Genomic DNA, 20,617 nt, shown 5'->3' with positions numbered 1-20,617 from the left:
ATTATGAATTTCATTTTTTTACTTAATTCTATTAAATAAAAAATTTCTGACAAGGGGATATTTGTAATTTTGTAAATCACAGAGGGCAATCTATATTTTAAGTAAATCTCAAGGGCTGTATTTGTAATTTGCCCTTTTATGTTTTATTTTTTGTGTGCGTCTGTTTCATAAATTTTTGAAGTCCATTTTGGATAGAGATCCTCTATCGTACAAGTTCTTTATCTTTTTATTCTAATTTAGCTATACTTGTTGGTCACGTGAGAATTTTGAGAGAAGAAAATCTTGAGACATAATTAAACAAATGTAAATGAATTAGACTAAAGGGATGCAAAGTTTTTGGACAGAAGATCCTCAGTCTGCTCCTCCCTCTCAATTATTAAGAAAAAAAAGGAGGAGAAAGTAATTGCTTGAAACCGAAATTCCAAAAAACCATGTGGGTTGTGGCAGTGTAATTTTCAACTGGAAGTATATAGACTAACTGATAACTACCTCCATCATTTATGATGATTCAACAACCACATTTCAAAAGTATGCCCACCCATATTATCGACATATATCTTCTGCATTTTCCTTCTTTCAGAATAATTATATATAAATAAAAAATACATAATAACTATGTGACTTAAAAATTTATAACCTTTTTCCTTTTGAATGCATGACTTCATATGCTTATACCATCACCAAATTACTTGGACATGCACCAATCTATTCTATTAGCACCCTATAATATGGTATGCATAATAAGTTGTCAATCAGAAAACTATGCAAAGTGCATGTGTGCTGAATTGTCAGCCACTTATTTATCTAAAAATTTAAACTGTAGAAAAATAGATGAATTTTTTATCTTTTATCTTTAACAGGCTCTTTATATATGGTTAGACTAAGGTTCAAACCAAGGATTTTTGTTATATCATATTGAATTGTTAACTATTATTGAGAATATAACTAATAAAGTTAGTTCTTTTTAACAATTTAATCTTTTAGATGAATTGGTGATTAATAATTCAAAATTGAGGCTGAAACAGGTTCACATATGCTCTTGCTTTGGCCAGAAGTGTGGAAAGTGGTCTGATCGGATGGATTGGTGGGGGATCAGTTGGGTAACACCTGCAGATGTGGAGGGTCTGATGCAATGGTGGATCGGTGCCTAGTTCAAAAAGCTGGAACTACAAATTTGGAAGACATTACCTTTCGCCATGTTGTGGCCCATCTGGAAGGCAAGGAATGAGTGTGTGTTTAGTGGGAAGCAACCAAATTTTGTTGAGATTAAAGAGCTGGTCAAGGTAAGGGTGGCTATGTGGAGTAAATCAAACCTGAAAGGTATACAGTGCTCAGTTCATGATTTGGTCTCGAATATTAAGGAAGTCAGATTTTTCTTGTAAGCTTCACTTTGTGTAGCTCAGCTGCTTTGTTTTTCCTGCTATATTGTATTGTTGTTTGGCCTTGTTCTCTGTTGGTTCCTCACTAGCAGTGGGCGTGGTGCTCAGCAAATGATTTGGTGAGCCTTGCAGTACCAACTTAATTGGGATTGTTGTGACTTGTTGTGATGCTTTGAGCATCTGCTTCTTTTTTATTGGTGTAATCTATATTTTTGTACGATTTTTCTCATCAATAAAGTTCTCTTTTGGTTGATCAAAAAGAGTAGACGATAGATTCTATATTCGAATCTCATTGCCTACTTGATAATTAAAATACTTATACATGTTTAGCTCACTTATAAAGAAAAGTTTGACAACACGTAAAGGGATACATTGAAAATACAAATAATAAAATCACCAACTCATTTAAAAGCTTAAGTTTTGATAATAAGAAAGTAAAAGTTAAAATATTTATTCTCCTGCTTCTCAATAATCAATCTTTTTCATTTTATTTAAATTATTTTTGTCTCATAAACTGTGTATAATTTTGGATGATGATGATAAGAATCATTTGGTGAAGGATAGAACTATATCTTCACCATCAAAACTCTTCAAAACATTATACATTGAAAAGGAGAGGCATGGCATATTAGCACATAAACCCCACATTTAGTCATAGGTTAAGGGTGTACATGTAATGCTAGTTCTCCAGCACTAATTTTTTTACTTCCAAGAACTACCCAAATGTTAGAGATGAGTAGATACATCTTCTAGGATTAAAGAGAGAGGCAAGAAGAAACCTCAATTGCAGTATTTTATTTATCAATATATAATTGTATCACCGATATTGATACTGATATTGATACATATTTTGATATCGTAATTTGAACCAATGCTCAATTGTGAACAGGAGGAAATGTCATGGGTGGCAAATAGTCCAAGCTAAACTCCGGTTGATGCTCACCTGGTTTCCGGTGAGGCAACCGCTGAGAAGCAGAAAGAAGAGGCTGATCAATCTGTGTAGCACCTGAGATTTTCACTGTTGTTTGGTCTTGCAGTTCTTTGAGGTTTGAACTTACTGGCTTGTGATCATCTTTGTAAACCCTACTTTGCTTGGCCATGCTCTCTCCATTTGTAGCTCCAAGTTCTTTTGACAAGGCTGGCTTGAACTTCGGTGATATCTTGACAGGACTCAAGTTTTCATCATTCTGCATAGTAATTAGTAACCCTGAAAATAGTTAGGAGGCTTAAAGTGTATGTAGTAAATTGATCTAAATAGTTCATAAAAATATTAGGCTGAGATTGGTGGTGGCATGGAAAAGCCATAGAAAGTGCATAAAATTAAGAGAATCAATAAAATTTGACACAATGTTTGTTTAACATGAGAATGGGAAAAAAAATAAAAAAATACAAGAAAATTACATATTACATTGAGGAAATGACAGAAAAATAAAAAAGTTAAATTTCTTATATAACCTATCAACATAGTAACATGACTTTGAATTTCTTATAAAAAATATATACAAACAGAAAAGTGATAGGTATTTTATTGATAGGTATTTTATTGAAAAGTGACATACAAACAGGAAAGTGATAGGTATTTTATTTGAAAATGATATACAAACAAAAAAAAACTCATCTAAAATGATGTGAAAAAGTAACGTTTTCGAAATGGAGTAGGATCCTCTCCCGTCCAGATTTTGGATGAGAGGGTGTTGTGTGAGCCCATGCAGCTCATCATAGATTCCGTTTCAATGATTCAAACCGTTCATTCTATTATAATTTATGTATTTCATTTGCACACAAAAATATTTAGGTTGATCCGCTAACTGTAACTTGTTCAATTTATTACATTTGTTATCCAAAAAATTGTATAATTTAATTTTAAAAACAAAAATTTTTTTGGTTAAAAATATGATAAATTGAATAAGTTGCAGTTATCAAATCGACCTAATTTTTTTATGAATGAAATGCACAAAATGTCCGACAAAATAAAATGTTTAGATTATCGAAATAGAACCTGTGGTAAGCCTCATAAACCTAAATAGCACCCTCCAGTCCAAAATCTACACTGAAAGGATCCTCCTCCTTTTGAAACTATGAGTCAAAATAGTTAATATTTTGATTTGAAATGAAAAGATCACATGAAGTTAGATCATTCTGTATAAAATTTCCCTACAAAGCATTATGTTTGCACATCAATACTCAATCAATTTATTTTAATTGTAATTTTTTTACCAAAATTTCATCTTAACCAAATGCATAGTAGAAAAAAAATTTGTTTTCACTTTTTTGTTTTTTTCTTTTTCTTTTTCACTTCATATCTATCACTTTCATTTTCTATCATATCTTTCCATCTAATCAAAGATATTAGGAACTAGAAGAAGTTAAAATGATAAACAATTTGCACAAACCTTGTTTGGAAGGATAGATTTTTTCTGAGGCTTCTTACCAATTGCAGCAAGATGCCTAGCATTACATGCATGGAAAGAAATACTACATAGAAGAAACAAAACTAGAGAAGATATGATTGACATATTAAGAAAAGATGAATGTGATTGGTAAAATGGTTAGAACTTGGAAGATATCAACAACAAAAACAGATCAACTTGTCTTGTGTTTGGTGATACTGGTGATTGTAGTAATGGAGATTTTGGTGGAATTTGTAATGCTAGAAAAGAAGGGTGGCATTAAATGTAGATTTTGAAGTAGTTAAAGAGGTTGTTTTGAAGAACATGCAAGTGTTTGGGGAATGAGAAATAGGAGGGAAAATGAAGTATGGGTGTGGCCTATCTTCTGTCCCTTTCCTCTCACTTGGGACAGACAGACCCACCAGGGGAAAGAGAAGCAGAAAGAGAAGCAACTTAGAGGCTTCTTCTGCTACATATATTGTGAGAGGGAGGGAGTACAAAAGAGAGATGATATAAAATAATGAAGTTACTTCTCTTCTAATAAATTAAGTTTTTAAATGAGATTGAGAGTACAATATGAATTATAAAATTGTTCAACATATTTTAGATGAATTAGTAGTTAACAATTCAATATGGTTAGTAACAGATTCTGTATTCCAACTTCACCGTGTATTATGCTTGGTATATATCATCTGTTTGAATCTCACTACTTAGGTTGATTACATATGATGGAATGGAAACTAATTTTATTCACACACTTTTAAAAAGTGTGAACAAAACACATTTTTTGATTAGTGAATAATAATAGCGCCTATAGGATCGATACACTTTTTGAAATGAATGACCAACATTTTCGACTAATCATAAAGTATATTTTATTCACACACATTAAAAATGTGAATAAATTTGTTTTTAAGAGAATGTGTCAATGATATAAATATTATCCCACCCTCAAACACAGGTGTCAACAATTCAACTACGACAAAACTCTCCTTTTGTAATGTATGATTTAAAAAAAACTTATGATTGTAACATTTAATTTTTGAGAATATGATTCAATGTGTTTGGTTTGAGTTTTCTGGATTAAATTTTTTGAAAACTGAGTTTTTTGATTTTCGTGTTTTTTTATTTTTAGTGAATATTTTTAAAATTTTAAACTTTTTTTTTACTTTTTTAGATGCACCTTACTTAGATGTGTCTAAAAAGTAAAAAAAAAATTGTGAAAAAATATTTTAAAAAATTAAGAAATACATAAAAATACAAAAAATGTACTAAATTCTTGTATTTTTTTTATATTTTTGGTATTTAGTGAATTTTTAAAAGATTTTTTTATAATTTTTTTACTTTTTATGTGTATTTATGTTAGGTATGTCTAAAAAGTAAAAAAATTGCATAAAATATTAAAAACATTCAGTAAAAACAAAAAAACACGGAAAATAAGAATGTAAAATTTTCTGAAAACTGTTTTTAAAAAATGGGAACCAAGCAAAGTGATTCGTACTTTTGAAAATTTCTCTTTTTTGGATTTATCATTTAAAAAAGTTTAAAATTGTGACATCCAAATCCTGTTAGTGTCGTTACATACTTTCAATACTATTCAATAGACATAAATCACTTCAAATATTTTGAAATATGAAGAGAAAATGTCTTGGGAAGAGATGCATTCGAACTAAAGATTTCTCTACGATTTAAATTACAACAATAAGAGTAAGCACATGAGAGAGTAAAAAAACGAGAAAGACAAGAAAGAAAAGAGTGTGTCCATTTGTTTCCCCCGAGGAACACTATTGCTTGTCTTTGTGTGGACCTCCATAGCATCGCATGCATGGCTCGTGGCTTCTTATTAATTTCTTGCTTTTTACCCCCTTATTTTATTTATTTGTTTGATAAATTATATCATTAGCCTATATAATTTAAATGATGTGTCATTTTATTTTTTGTAATTTTAATTTAAACAATTTAAATATTATATTTTTAATTTTATTTTAATGAGATTATTCTGTTATGCGTGGTTAACATTTCAAATAGTAAAAAATCACGTGTAAAATTAAAGGGGTTAAAGTAGAATTCCAAACAGACTATAGGTGTCACTCGTGTAATAAATAAGTTACATTGATGGTCCTCATAATTTCTTTTGAATTTCACTTTGGCCCTTTTAAATTTGTACGTAATCTTTTTTCGTTTAAAATTGTAATACTAAGTGATGGATAGATTACATTATAACAAATTGAAAGTGTAAGGTTCACATTGTTCAAATTAAAATTATGAGAACTAAAGTGAAATTTCACTAACACTAAAATGATCAATAGTTCAATTTACCCTTTTTTTTCTTTTATCTTTTTCTAAAACCTTTTTAGATTTTTTTTTAGTCACAAAATAAAATGTTATTGGCCGACCTATCTTCATAGATGCAAATTTAAAATTTCACATTTTTGACACTTAAATATCATGACCAGTTAAACTATTGCCCAATCAAAAAACCTTTTTAGGTTGTTCACAAGGATAGATAAAGAGAGCAGAAGTTATATGGTAGGATCAAAAGACCACACGTCTATATCTCATTCAATAATATTAATATATAATTTATCCATTAATTCTTAATTATAAGATCATGTATTCATATAATCTCTTACTATTTAATGAGTACATAGCCAAAAATAAAATTCTCAAAACACAATTCTTTGAAAGAGGATCGTTAAAGAGAAGAGGAATTATCTTGTCTTTAAAAAAAATTCAATTAAGCTGTTTGCTTTTTTAATTTTATTAATTATTTTATATAATATTTAAGAAAAAATAAAAAATAATGAATATATAGCTACTAAAATTATAAAGACACACCACCTAAGATATAATAGTACTTATGAGATAATTTTTTCAAAACGAGACATGAATAGGGTGTTGTCTCTCTCATTGTTCTGGTCCTACAGGGACAAGGGAGAGTGCCTTAACCGCCAATACCGGTAACATATGCCACGTGGCAAGAACCCATGTGACCCCAAAAAAGACTGCCACGTGGATGGAGTGCCCAATTGGGCCGCCAAAGTCCATTTTCCTCATTTTCTGGGTGGTCCCTAAACTAAACCACCCATCTCATTCACTATCCTTTGTTTTGTTTTGTTTATTTTTTACTCTCTCCCTCCTTTCCTATTCTATTTTTTTTTTATTTTTAACTCACAGAAATATCTTCTATTAGGAAAAATTATCTTAAAAATAGAGAATGATATAAATTTAAAATGGGTAAATTACAACTACATATTATGAGATTTATTTAAAATATAAATTATTTTTTATAATTTAAAAAATTAAAAATATCTCTTTGTCAGAATTTTTTAATAGAATAAACTAAAAAAATATAATTTCTAACTACTCTTTTATACAATAATAAAACTATCTAAATTATTAATTAAAATAAATTTCTCACATCATTAAAACTATTAATTAACCTGATTATTTATTAATAGAAAATATATTTATTATGAAATTAGAAATTTAAAGAGACAAGATGTAATTTCCAAAACTACATGAGAAAATTTATATTTTATTCAAATCTCAAAAGGTGTGTTTATAATTTATTATTTTTTAAATATCCAATATTATTGTTGGAAGTTTGGACCAATGGGATTGTTTATTTGTTACATTATAACATTTAGATCATTTGTGAAAAAATAAATCCACCCAATAACTATAATCACGTTAATATATAAAACTTATTTAAAATAAATAAATAAATATTATTTAAAAATTAAACTATTTACTTTAAAAATATATATATATATAAAATAAATTAATAATTATTAAATTAATTTAACCTTTTTTTATAAATAAGAATATATTATAATTAAAAAATGAAGAGTTGAAACTATGGAGATGGAGATGGAGATGGAGATGGAGCCGAAGCTGTGGTGGATGGGTTTGGAGACAGTGACGGCGGCGAGACAACAGTATTGGGTTCCGAGGCGGCGTCGGGATTCGGGCAGGGCTGGGGTCGGTCGTTGACACTGGACAACAAATGGGGAGTAGTTAACAACATTCGTGTATCTCTGTTTGTGTGTATGTTTGTTTGTTTATGTGTAGTGATAAAGCTGAGCATTCTCGTTCGACTCCAGCACCGTTGTCTCGACGACATCTATGATGTGTTGGTTTCTACAACTTCTTAGCATTCCCACAGCTTATTATATCTTAGAATTAGAAGTTTAGTTATGCTTCTTACAATTGCAATGTGGCCGAGGCACTGTACTTCGATGGGGAGGCAACCATGAGACTCTCTCCCCATTGCATTCAAATTTACATTAATTTCCTTAGAGGTGACTTAACTACTATTGTGATTATTGATAGTCCCAAAGCATAGTCACGTAATGTTCTATTATGATAGTATGATTAATGAAAAAGATAAAATATTAATTATTTGTGTTAAGTAATTAAAGAATAGATGATATAATAAATGGTGATTGGTGAAGAAATATGACATGTAATATTCCGAGCCTATTGTATAACTTTGTGTATTATTAATAGGTTATAATTTATTTATTTTTTTAAATTCTTATTATTGAAAGTTCTAGGCCATGTTAGTTTGTATTTCTTTTTTTTAAAAAAAAAAATAAGAATTCTTTAAAAAAAAATAAAAGCTAATTTGATATAAATAAACATCAAAAATAAATTTTTAAAAATTATTTCTGACTTATTAATAGGTAAAATTATATAAAAATGATCAATATTTTTTATTTTTTTTAATTTCTTTCATCAAATTAATTTTTAATTTTGGATAAATTACACTAACCTCTCTTGAAATTTCTGACAAGTACATTAGTCTCCCATCCTTTTTCTAAAATTACACTAACCCCCTTTCAGGTAGGAATGTTCGCAGTTCAGTTGCGATCGGAGAACCTCTAATTCGCCATCTGTCTGCCAGATTGACGGATTGGAAAAAATCAATCCGCATCCGTTCGCTGAATTGACGAATGCGAATTGAGCAGATTGACAAATTAGCGGATGGATGTGAATCGGTTTGGCGGTTTAAACTTTTACAAATTTTGAACATAATACAACTTTTCATTATTTTTTTTGGTATAATAATCAAACTTAACATAACCAAAAGATTATCAAGTAAATTGTCAAATAAAAATAATAAATATATATAAGAAAACCATACATTGTCAAAATTATTTCATTATTTTTTAATTTAAAAACTATTTAATTTGATTTTTTTTAAATGACAAAATTAAGCCTTATATTTTCTATACAAAAATATCAAATATCAACAATTGTCATTTGCTAAAAAGATTTCCAAATTGAAAACACAACAGAATATCTAAACTCTTTTTTCAATTGAAAACACAAATAGAATATCTAAAGAAATTGAAAACACAAAATCTTACAAATTACTAAAGGTGCTCGTTGTTTGGCGGTTCAGTTCGGTTGCGGTCAAAGGAACCTCAAATCCATCATCCGTCCAAAACTATGCGGATTGGAAAAAAATCAATCTACAACCGTTCGAACGTCATCACGCATCCATCCAAAATGTAGCGGATCGGTTCAGTTCGATCGATTTGGACAAATTGGAATATCCACTGCTCATCCCTACTTTCAGGTTTACTTTTGATTTACAAATTCTCTCTTTCCGTTAGGTGATCATTAATTTGACTAACATTTTTTTTTTCCTGAAAGTCAGTGATTAGTTGTTAGATTAGCACATAGAGGATTTCAGTTTTGTTTGTAAAACACTTGAAGTGATTCTCTGTAAATTAAGAATAAAAAAATCAATTAATTATTTTTTGGGTAAACAAATTAGTATGAACTATTAAAACTAAATGAGAGATACAAGAACTTGCATGTTTATAATGTAATAAATTATACAAATATAGTCAAACTATTGAATATTTAGAAATAAGGTAAATTACACTCACCTCTCTTGAGGTTCCTGACAATTATACTAGCCTCTCCTGATTTTTTTGAAATTATACTGACCTCTCGTGTGACTAACGATATTAATGAGAAGGTTAGTTTAATAATTTTAATATTAGAGATATTTTTGTTGATGATGATTAAAGGAAATTTTTTTTAAGGTCCCTAATATTAAGATTTTATAGGAAAAATGACATACAATATTTTCATAGTAGTTAAGGTTTCTTAATATTTTCACAGAGAAAATTTGACTTAAAGAAAATTTTCCCAACTTAGAGAAATTTTAATTTTCACAGAGAAATTTTGAAATTTCTTTGTAATTATACTAGAGAAATTTCAAAATTTTTCTATAAAATCAGAGAAATTTCTCTATGAAAATTGAATTTTTTTGAGTAGGGCGAAATTTTTCTGAATCGAATTTTCTCTGTGATATGTTGAGAGACCTTAGCTAATAAAAAAAAAAAACATCTTAGACCTCTCCTACTATACAAAGTCGGAGAGAGATGTTTTACTAATTTTCTCATGATTAAATATGTAATTATTATTTTGGTCATATCTTATGTAGTATTTGGTTAAAACTAATTTTTTTTTTTTAGTTATGACTGAAAAAAATTAGTTATAACATTTGTAATAATCAAGGGCACAAATGTTATAAATTGCATGTGGTACCCACATAAAATGGTATGTATTCTAAAATAACCTATTGTTATAACAAAAGTGATGATAAAATAAATTAAAAAAGTAATTCTATAAATATAAGAGAAATTATATGGTATTTTCTAATCAATACTTATCATATAGTTTAATTGTCTTTAAAAAAAAAAAAAAAGATAAAAATGATGAGTCTAACTATCAAAATTAATAAAAAAAAATCAAATTAAAATTACATGTATGTATTTGAAATAAAATCAAATTGAAATTACATGTATGCATTTGAAATTAACCTAAGGTCTTATGTTGTGGTCCTGGCTGGCTTAGATTGTTGCTTTGTCTTGCTTTATCTTGTAGAGGAGCCTCTCCAATTCTGTTGTTCTTACTTTTGGGTTTGTACGTGATTGATCTTCCTTTGAATGATGACATAGTTGGGATGTGTTACTTTGTTTGACAAATAACGCATTGTATCCAAAACTTTTCTTTTGTATCTTCTGCTAACATTAATAAAATTCTTCTTTTCGCTGATTTAAATAAAAATAAAATAAAATAAAATAAAATAAAATAAAAAGCACTTCGTTTGATTTAATTTTTAAAAATTATTTTTTAGATTTTTTATTTTTCATATTTTTTTATCACAATTTTTTCCCCATATTTTAATAAAATCCTTTTACTTTCTAGATATACTTAAAAAGTAAAAGATTTGTGAATAAATCTTTACAAAAATGGTCAATTACACTTTTCACCATTTTAGTTTGATTCAAATATTCTTTTAGTCACTATAGTTTCAAATTATACAATTTAATATTTACACTTTAAGTTCAGTTTAATTTAGTTATTTCGTCCAAATTTGAGATTAAAATTAATTATTTTGAGACATTTGTTAATTTTCTAAGGTGACATGTAACAAAAATAATTGAAATTTAGACGGAATTACTAAGTTGAATTAAACTTAAAAAGTAGGGACCAAATTGTTCACTTTAAAACTATATAGATTGAAGCGAAATTTGAATCAAACTATAGAAGTGAAATTTAAAGGTGAAAAGTATAATTAACGCTAAAAAAAAATTAACAAATGCCAACAAAAAAAAAATGTACTCTTTTTTTGTATTTTTTCATATTTAGTGATTTTATCTTAATAATTGTTTTCATAAATATTTTAATTTTTAAGTACATCTAAATTAAGTGGATTTAAAAGTAAAAAGGTTAAATTAAAAATATGAAAAAAAATTCACTAAAAAAAATTACGAAAAAGAAAACTAAAAAATAGTTGAATAAATAATTGTAAAGAAAAAAATGATTAATTGATATATATATATATATATATATATTATGCCATGACTTTTTACTAATGGAGTTGAGTTTGTTAATTTTTTGACTTTGTGACTTACATATACGTTCTCAATGAGGAAATGTTTGGGTTGTTTAAAAAATGAGATTATGAATTGTTTGACGCGTTGTTTATTAAATTTGAGTCTTTTACAAAAATTAATTTTTAAATACAAGTTATCCAAAGTCATTTGGTACTTGTCTCTTCCTAAACTAAATTTCTCTTACTTTTCTTTTTAAATTTTTTTGTGAGGAGAGAGGGACATGATGATGGTTCCCCCACCTCTTTGATCTCCCTATCCTCTCCCCTCCCTTCGATCCTCCTCTTAACTTAGATTTGATATTTGTCTCATCAATTCCTCCATCATCACTTTATTTTCTCCACTTTCAAGCTTAAAATTTTAAAATCTGACTTCAGATCTTCTCATAATTCGAAGACTGACGCTGGATAACGCGTTTGTTTCACGTTAAATGATCACATCAACTTCAATGTTCTATTTTGATTAGCAGATGTGGGATCTTCAAATTACAAGTTGAAGGTTGTGAAGTAATGGAATTTTAGATGAATTTGGTAGGGATTTCGATCTAGTTTTTTTTTTTTTTAGTTTTCTTAATTTTTAGTTTGTTGATATAGTAATCCTTTCAGTATAGAGGTTTGTTCCCTTCTTTTGTGAGGGCCTTTCTCATCATCCATGGAGGCTTGAAGCATTCCTTCTATGAAGATTGTTTATCTTTTTTTGATATCTTGTTATGCCGTTACACTAAATTGATCTGATTTTTTATTGATTTTGTAATGAAAATTTTCTTTTCAATCTTAAAAAATACTTATCCAAATTTATTTTTCAAATTCAAATTGTTTTATGAAATGGCATTTTTTCAAAACACAACTTATAATGTGCCATTTGGTAACACTTACGTTTTCAGTTTTCTGTTTATATTTACAAAAATTTTAAAAACTCAAATAAAAACTTGTTTGGTAAATTTTTGATTTATAAATTAGTGGTCTCAGTTTATAAATTTAGCCAAAAAATATAAACTCAAAAAATGTGTTTCCCTTTTGAGTTTTCAATTTTTTTTTTTTTTACCACCCAACACTAGCCACCACCCGCCATCATTTTCCACCACCATCTTCTGCCACCACCACCACCTGCCACCTCCACTCACCACCCACCTGCCACCACCACCCACCACCCGCCACCACCACCCACCTACCACCCACTACCCACCACTCACTCGCCACCACCATCCACCTACCACCCACCACCCACTCGCCACCACCACCCACCTCTCGCCACCACCATCACCACCACCCGCCACTTACCAACCACCACCCCGCCACAATCAGCCACCAGCCACCTGCCACCCACACGCCACCACCACCCACCACCCCACCACTACCACCACCTACCACTCACTCGCCACCCACCTGCCACCACCACACACCCATCACCACCACCAACTCGCTACCACCCACCACCATCCACCACCATCCGCCATTCGCCACCCACATGCCACCACCACCCACCACCCATCACCGGCCGCAACCACCACCACCACCACCACCACCCACTCGCTACCACCCACCACCCGTCACCGTCACCCACCCACCATCACCACCCGCCACCACAAGCCATCCGCCACCGGCCACCCACCACCCACCTACCACCACCACTGCCCGCCATCCGCCACCCACCTGCCACCACCACCACCACCCGCCACCACCACCATCCACCACCCGCCACCACCACCACCACCACCCACTCGCTACCACCCGCCACCGTCACCCACCCACCCACCCGCCACCCGCTACCCACCACCCACCGTCACCACTTTCCGCCACTGTCTTCCGTAGCAACTTGCCATTTCTCGCTCTTTTTTATATTTTTAAATTTTTTTAAACATTTTGTCAATTACCAAACGCGTTTGTAGTTTATGTTTTTCTAAAAATAAACAAAAAATACACAAAAATCTATTTATAATTTTTTTATAAATATAAACTGAAAACGTAAACATTACCAAACTGATTATAATTACTCACTGTCGTTTTTAATTAATTCCGTTTGATTTTTTACGCACAATAAACCGGTTATAAAGATTTTGAAGGGATGGCCCACATTAAAGAGTACATCGAATGGCTAGTAATTAATTTCATGTGTGGTACCTCAAAATCATATTTGCGTGCTATAGGGCATGCTTGGTTATCTTTTTTTTTAAAATTTTACTTTTTTATTTTCCGTTTTTTTTTTGTTTTTATTAAATTTTTTAAATATTTTGAGCAACTTTTTTAATTTTTAAACATACCTAACAAACATATACCTAAAAAGTAAAAAAAAAATTGAAAAAAACCTTTTAAAAATTCACTAAATATCAAAAATACAAAAAAAAATATCAAAATTCAGTACATTTTTTTTTTGTATTTTTATGTATTTATTAATTTTTAAAAATATTTTTTTTACAAATTTTTTATTTTTTAGATACATCTAAGTAAGGTTCATCTAAAACAGTAAAAGAAAATGTTAAAAATTTTAAAAATATTCACTAAAAACAAAAAAATACAAAAATCAAAAAATTCAATTTTTAAAAAATTTAATTCAAAAAATTTAAACCAAACACACTGATCCCTGTTTCCAAGAGTGGTCACGCGGAACATTGTTTGAAGATTGACTGGCTAGACGAGTCAGAAGATGCAGAGCTGGAAGGGCAGCAAATATATATATATATCAACAATGCTAGAGACCTAACGGGGGTGAATCCCAGGACCAAACACCCCCCGTCCAGTGCCACGTGTCAGCCTGGTGTTGGCTGAAATTATAAAAAAAAAAAAAAATTGATTTTTGAATCAATCACAGGAGACCCCAGCACCCTCATTGGGGGTCTCAAACTTTATTCTATATATATATATATATGGTGTTTGAGAAGTAGCTATTTTAAAAAAAAAATTAGCATGCTTGGTTTTATTTTTTTAAAAATATTTTTAAAAAAAATTTATTTTCTTATTTTTCATATTTTTTTTTACTGAATTTTTTTTAATATTTTAAGTAATTTTTTTACTTTTTAGACCCACCTAATATAAATACACCTAAAAAGTAAAAAAATATAAATTTGTTTTTTAAAAATTCACTAAATATCAAAAATATAAAAAAAATAAAAGAATTCAGTACATTTTTTGTATTTTTATGTATTTATTAATTTTTTAAAATATTTTTTCATAAATTTTTTACTTTTTAAATACATATAAGTAAGGTGCATCTAAAAAAGTAAAAAAAATGTTTAAAATTTTAAAAATATTCACTAAATACAAAAAAAACTAAAAAACTAAAAAATTCAATTTAAAAAAAAACTTAAATTTAGATTAAATCTAAAAAACTCAAATCAAACACATTGAATTGGATTTTTGACTATTTTAATTTTTGTTTTTTAAAAGTTAGATTAAATTTTTGAATTGATTGTTATATTAAGGTCTTGTTTGGAAAGACTAAATAAGTCCACACTTTTTATCTTTTTTGAGTCACATCAATCAACATCTCTTCTTTACTTTTTTACATATCCTTTTATAAAAAGTAAAAAAATATACTTATTTAGAACATTCCAAATATACTCTAAAAAATATATTTGAAATGATATTTAAGATTGAAATGGTAAATTTATCCCTAACCTTATTTTTTTCAACATTAATTTACAGCGACAAAATAGCATTTAACTGCTGTGGGATGGTAGTCATAGGCTCAGCCTACACTGAAAATGAGAGCTGCTGCAGACCCCCAATGAGGTGGCGAGCCCCCACTGGCTGAAACTTTAAAAAAAAAGTAAATAAATAAAACAGTTTTTTTTTTATCCAATCATATCGCGCCACCTCACTGGGGGTCGACCCCCAGTGGGGGTCCGAAGCATTTTTCCACTGAAAATACAAAGTAGGCTGTCCCAGCCACTGCTTTTATTTTTTTTAAAATCAATGGGCTAACTAGCTACTTTTTGAGGCTAAAAGTTTTTTTCACACTTTGAGAAATAATCTGTAGTCACAGGCCACTGGTCGCTGATTTAAAACTAGCCTACACTTTGAGAAATAAGATTTTTTCACAATTTAATTCAAAAAATTCAAACCAAACACACTGATCGCTATTCCCAAGAGTGGTCACACGGAACATTGTTTGAAGATTGACTGGCTAGATGAGCCAGAAGATGCAGAGCTGGGAGGGCAGCAAATATATATATATATATATATATATATATCAACAATGCTAGAGACCCAATGGGGGTGAACCCTAGGACCAAAACCCCCCATCTTAGTGCCACGTGTCATCCTGGTGTTGGCTAAAAAAAAAAAAAAAAAAAACTGATTTTTGAATCAATCACAGGAGACCCCGGCACCCTCAGTGGGGGTCTCAAACTTTATTCTATATATATATATATGGTATTTGAGAAGTAGCTATTTTAAAAAAAAAAATTAGCTTGCTTGGTTTTATTTTTTTAAAAATATTTTTTAAAAAATTTTATTTTCATATTTTTCATATTTTTTTATTTTTACTGAATTTTTTTTAATATTTTAAGTAATTTTTTTACTTGTTAGACCCACCTAATATAAATACACCTAAAAAGTAAAAAAATATAAATTTGTTTTTTAAAAATTCACTAAGTATCAAAAATATATAAAAAAAAATACAAGAATTCAGTACATTTTTTGTATTTTTATGTATTTATTAATTTTTTAAAATATTTTTTCATAAATTTTTTACTTTTTAAATACATATAAGTAAGATGCATCTAAAAAAGTAAAAAAAAAATGTTTAAAATTTTAAAAATATTCACAAAATAAAAAAAAACTAAAAAACTAAAAAATTCAATTTAAAAAAAACTTAAATTTAGATTAAATCTCAAAAACTCAAATCAAACACATTGAATTGGATTTTGACTATTTTAATTTTTGTTTTTTAAAAGTTAGATTAAATTTTTGAATTGATTGTTATATTAAGGCATTGTTTGGAAAGACTAAATAAGTCCACACTTTTTATGTTTTTATCTTTTTTGAGTCACATTAATCAACATCTCCTCTTTACTTTTTCACATATCCTTTTATAAAAAGTAAAAAAATATACTTATTTAGAACATTCCAAACATACTCTAAAAAATATATTTGAAATGATATTTAAGATTGAAATGGTAAATTTATCCCTAACCTTATTTTTTTCAAAATTAATTTGCAGCGACAAAATAGCATTTAACAGCTGTGGGATGGTAGTCATAGGCTCACTCTACACTGAAAATACAGAGTAGGCTATCCCAGCCACTGCTTTTATTTTTTTTTTAAATCAATGGGCTAACCAGCTACTTTTTGAGGCTAAAAGTTTTTTTCACACTTTGAGAAATAATCTGTAGTCACAAGCCACTGGTCGCTGATTTAAAACCAGCATACACTTTGAGAAATAAGTTTTTTTCACAATTTAATTCAAAAAATTCAAACCAAAGCTGTTCCCAAGAGTGGTCACGCGGAATATTGTTTGAAGATTGACTGGCTAGACGAGCCAGAAGATGCAGAGCTGGGAGGGCAGCAAATATATATATATATATATATATAAACAATGCTAGAGACCCAATGGGGGTGAACCCTAGGACCAAAACCCCCCCTCTTAGTGCCACGTGTCGTCCTGGTGTTGGCTAAAACAAAAAAACAAAAAAAACTAATTTTTGAATCAATCACAGGAGACCCCGGCACCCTCAGTGGGGGCCTCAAACATTATTCTATATATATATATATATATGGTGTTTGAGAAGTAGCTATTTTTTAAAAAAAAAAATTAGCTTGCTTGGTTTTATTTTTTTTAAAAATTTTATTTTCTTATTTTTCATATTTTTTTGTTTTTACTGATTTTTTTTAATATTTTAAGTAATTTTTTTTCTTTTTAGACCCACCTAATATAAATACACCTAAAAAGTAAAAAAATATAAATTTGTTTTTTAAAAATTCACTAAATATCAAAAATATAAAAAAAAAATACAAGAATTCAGTACATTTTTTTGTATTTTTATGTATTTATTAATTTTTTAAAATATTTTTTCATAAATTTTTTACTTTTTAAATACATATAAGTAAGGTGCATCTAAAAAAGTAAAAAAAACATGTTTAAAATTTTAAAAATATTCACTAAATACAAAAAAAACTAAAAAACTAAAAAATTCAATTTAAAAAAAACTTAAATTTAAATTAAATCTAAAAAACTCAAATCAAACACATTGAATTGGATTTTTAACTATTTTAATTTTTATTTTTTAAAAGTTAGATTAAATTTTTGAATTGATTGTTATATTAAGGCCTTGTTTGGAAAGACTAAATAAGTCCACACTTTTTATCTTTTTATCTTTTTTGAGTCACATCAATCAACATCTCCTCTTTACTTTTTTGCATATCCTTTTATAAAAAGTAAAAAAAAATACTTATTTAAAACATTCCAAACATACTCTAAAAAATATATTTGAAATGATATTTAAGATTGAAATGGTAAATTTATCCCTAACTTTATTTTTTTCAAAATTAATTTACAACGACAAAATAGCATTTAACTGCTGTGGGATGGTAGTCATAGGCTCAGCCTACACTGAAAATACAGAGTAGGCTGTCCCAGCCACTTCTTTTATTTTTTTTTTAAATCAATGGGCTAACCAGCTACTTTTTTAGGCTAAAAGTTTTTTTCACACTTTGAGAAATAATCTGTAGTCACAGGCCACTGGTCGCTGATTTAAAACCAGCCTACACTTTGAGAAATAAGTTTTTTTCACAATTTAATTCAAAAAATTCAAACCAAACCTGTTCCCAAGAGTGGTCACGCGGAACATTGTTTGAAGATTGACTGGCTAGACGAGCCAGAAGATGCAGAGCTGGGAGGGCAGCAAATATATATATATATATATATATCAACAATGCTAGAGACCCAATGGGGGTGAACCCTAGGACCAAAACCCCCCCTCTTAGTGCCACGTGTCATCCTGGTGTTGGCTAAAACAAAAAAATAAAAAAAATTGATTTTTGAATCAATCACAGGAGACCCCGGCACCCTTAGTGGGGGTCTCAAACTTTATTCTATATATATATATATATATATGGTGTTTGAGAAGTAGCTATTTTAAAAAAAAATTAGCTTGCTTGGTTTTATTTTTTTTAAAAATTTTATTTTCTTATTTTTCATATTTTTTTTGTTTTTACTGAATTTTTTTTAATATTTTAAGTAATTTTTTACTTTTTAGACCCACCTAATATAAATACACCTAAAAAATAAAAAAATATAAATTTGTTTTTTAAAAATTCAATAAATATCAAAAATATAAAAAAAAAATACAAGAATTCAGTACATTTTTTGTATTTTTATGTATTTATTAATTTTTTAAAATATTTTTTCATAAATTCTTTACTTTTTAAATACATATAAGTAAGGTGCATCTAAAAAAGTAAAAAAAAAAATGTTTAAAATTTTAAAAATATTCCCTAAATACAAAAAAAAAACTAAAAAATTCAATTTAAAAAAAAACTTAAATTTAGATTAAATCTAAAAAACTCAAATCAAACACATTGAATTGGATTTTTGACTATTTTAATTTTTGTTTTTTAAAAGTTAGATTAAATTTTTGAATTGATTGTTATATTAAGGCCTTGTTTGGAAAGACTAAATAAGTCCACACTTTTTATCTTTTTATCTTTTTTGAGTCATATCAATCAACATCTCCTCTTTACTTTTTTACATATCCTTTTATAAAAAGTAAAAAAATATACTTATTTAGAACATTCCAAACATACTCTAAAAAATATATTTGAAATGATATTTAAGATTGAAATGGTAAATTTATCCCTAACCTTATTTTTTTCAAAATTAATTTACAACGACAAAATAGCATTTAACTGCTGTAGGATGGTAGTCATAGGCTCAGCCTACACTGAAAATACAGAGTAGGCTGTCCCAGCCACTGCTTTTATTTTTTTTTTAAATCAATGGGCTAACCAGCTACTTTTTGAGGCTAAAAGTTTTTTTCACACTTTGAGAAATAATCTGTAGTCACAGGCCACTGGTCGCTGATTTAAAACCAGCCTACACTTTGAGAAATAAGTTTTTTTCACAATTTAATTCAAAAAATTCAAACCAAACACACTTATCGCTATTCCCAAGAGTGGTCACGCGGAACATTGTTTGAAGATTGACTGGCTAGACGAGCTAGAAGATGCAGAGCTGGGAGGGCAGCAAATATATATATATATATATATATCAACAATGCTAGAGACCCAATGGGGGTGAACCCTAGGACCAAAACCCCCCCTCTTAGTGCCACGTGTCGTCCTGATGTTGGCTAAAACAAAAAAAACAAAAAAAAATTGATTTTTGAATCAATCACAGGAGACCACGGCACCCTCAGTGGGGGCCTCAAACTTTATTCTATATATATATATGGTGTTTGAGAAGTAGCTATTTTAAAAAAAAAATATTAGCTTGCTTGGTTTTATTTTTTTTAAAAATTTTATTTTCTTATTTTTCATATTTTTTTTGTTTTTACTGAATTTTTTTTAATATTTTAAGTAATTTTTTTACTTTTTAGACCCACCTAATATAAATACACCTAAAAAGTAAAAAAATATAAATTTGTTTTTTAAAAATTCACTAAATATCAAAAATATAAAAAAAAATACAAGAATTCATTACATTTTTTGTATTTTTATGTATTTATTAATTTTTTAAAATATTTTTTCATAAATTTTTTACTTTTTTAATACATATAAGTAAGGTGCATCTAAAAAAGTAAAAAAAAAATGTTTAAAATTTTAAAAATATTCACTAAATACAAAAAAAAACTAAAAAACTAAAAAATTCAATTTAAAAAAAAAACTTAAATTTAGATTAAATCTAAAAAACTCTAATCAAACACATTGAATTGGATTTTTGACTATTTTAATTTTTTTTTTTTAAAAGTTAGATTAAATTTTTGAATTGA

At 28.6% G+C, this 20,617-nt stretch overlaps 1 non-coding gene across 1 annotated transcript; it reads right to left on the bottom strand.

The window, feature by feature from the left end:
* Nucleotides 1-2,154: 2,154 nt before the first annotated feature.
* Nucleotides 2,155-4,141, bottom strand: LOC114305831 (uncharacterized). Its single transcript, XR_014328849.1, has 2 exons — nucleotides 3,773-4,141; nucleotides 2,155-2,566 (listed from the first exon to the last, which is right to left on the bottom strand). It is a non-coding gene; the product is annotated as an uncharacterized LOC114305831 (transcript).
* Between the last annotated feature and the right edge of the window lie 16,476 nt (nucleotides 4,142-20,617).

Source organism: Camellia sinensis, chromosome 5 (genome assembly GCF_055761805.1).
Source record: "Camellia sinensis isolate YWXY chromosome 5, ASM5576180v1, whole genome shotgun sequence".
NCBI lineage: Eukaryota > Viridiplantae > Streptophyta > Magnoliopsida > Ericales > Theaceae > Camellia > Camellia sinensis.
Note: the sequence above shows the minus strand (reverse complement) of the source record. Positions and strands in the feature narration are given on the sequence as shown.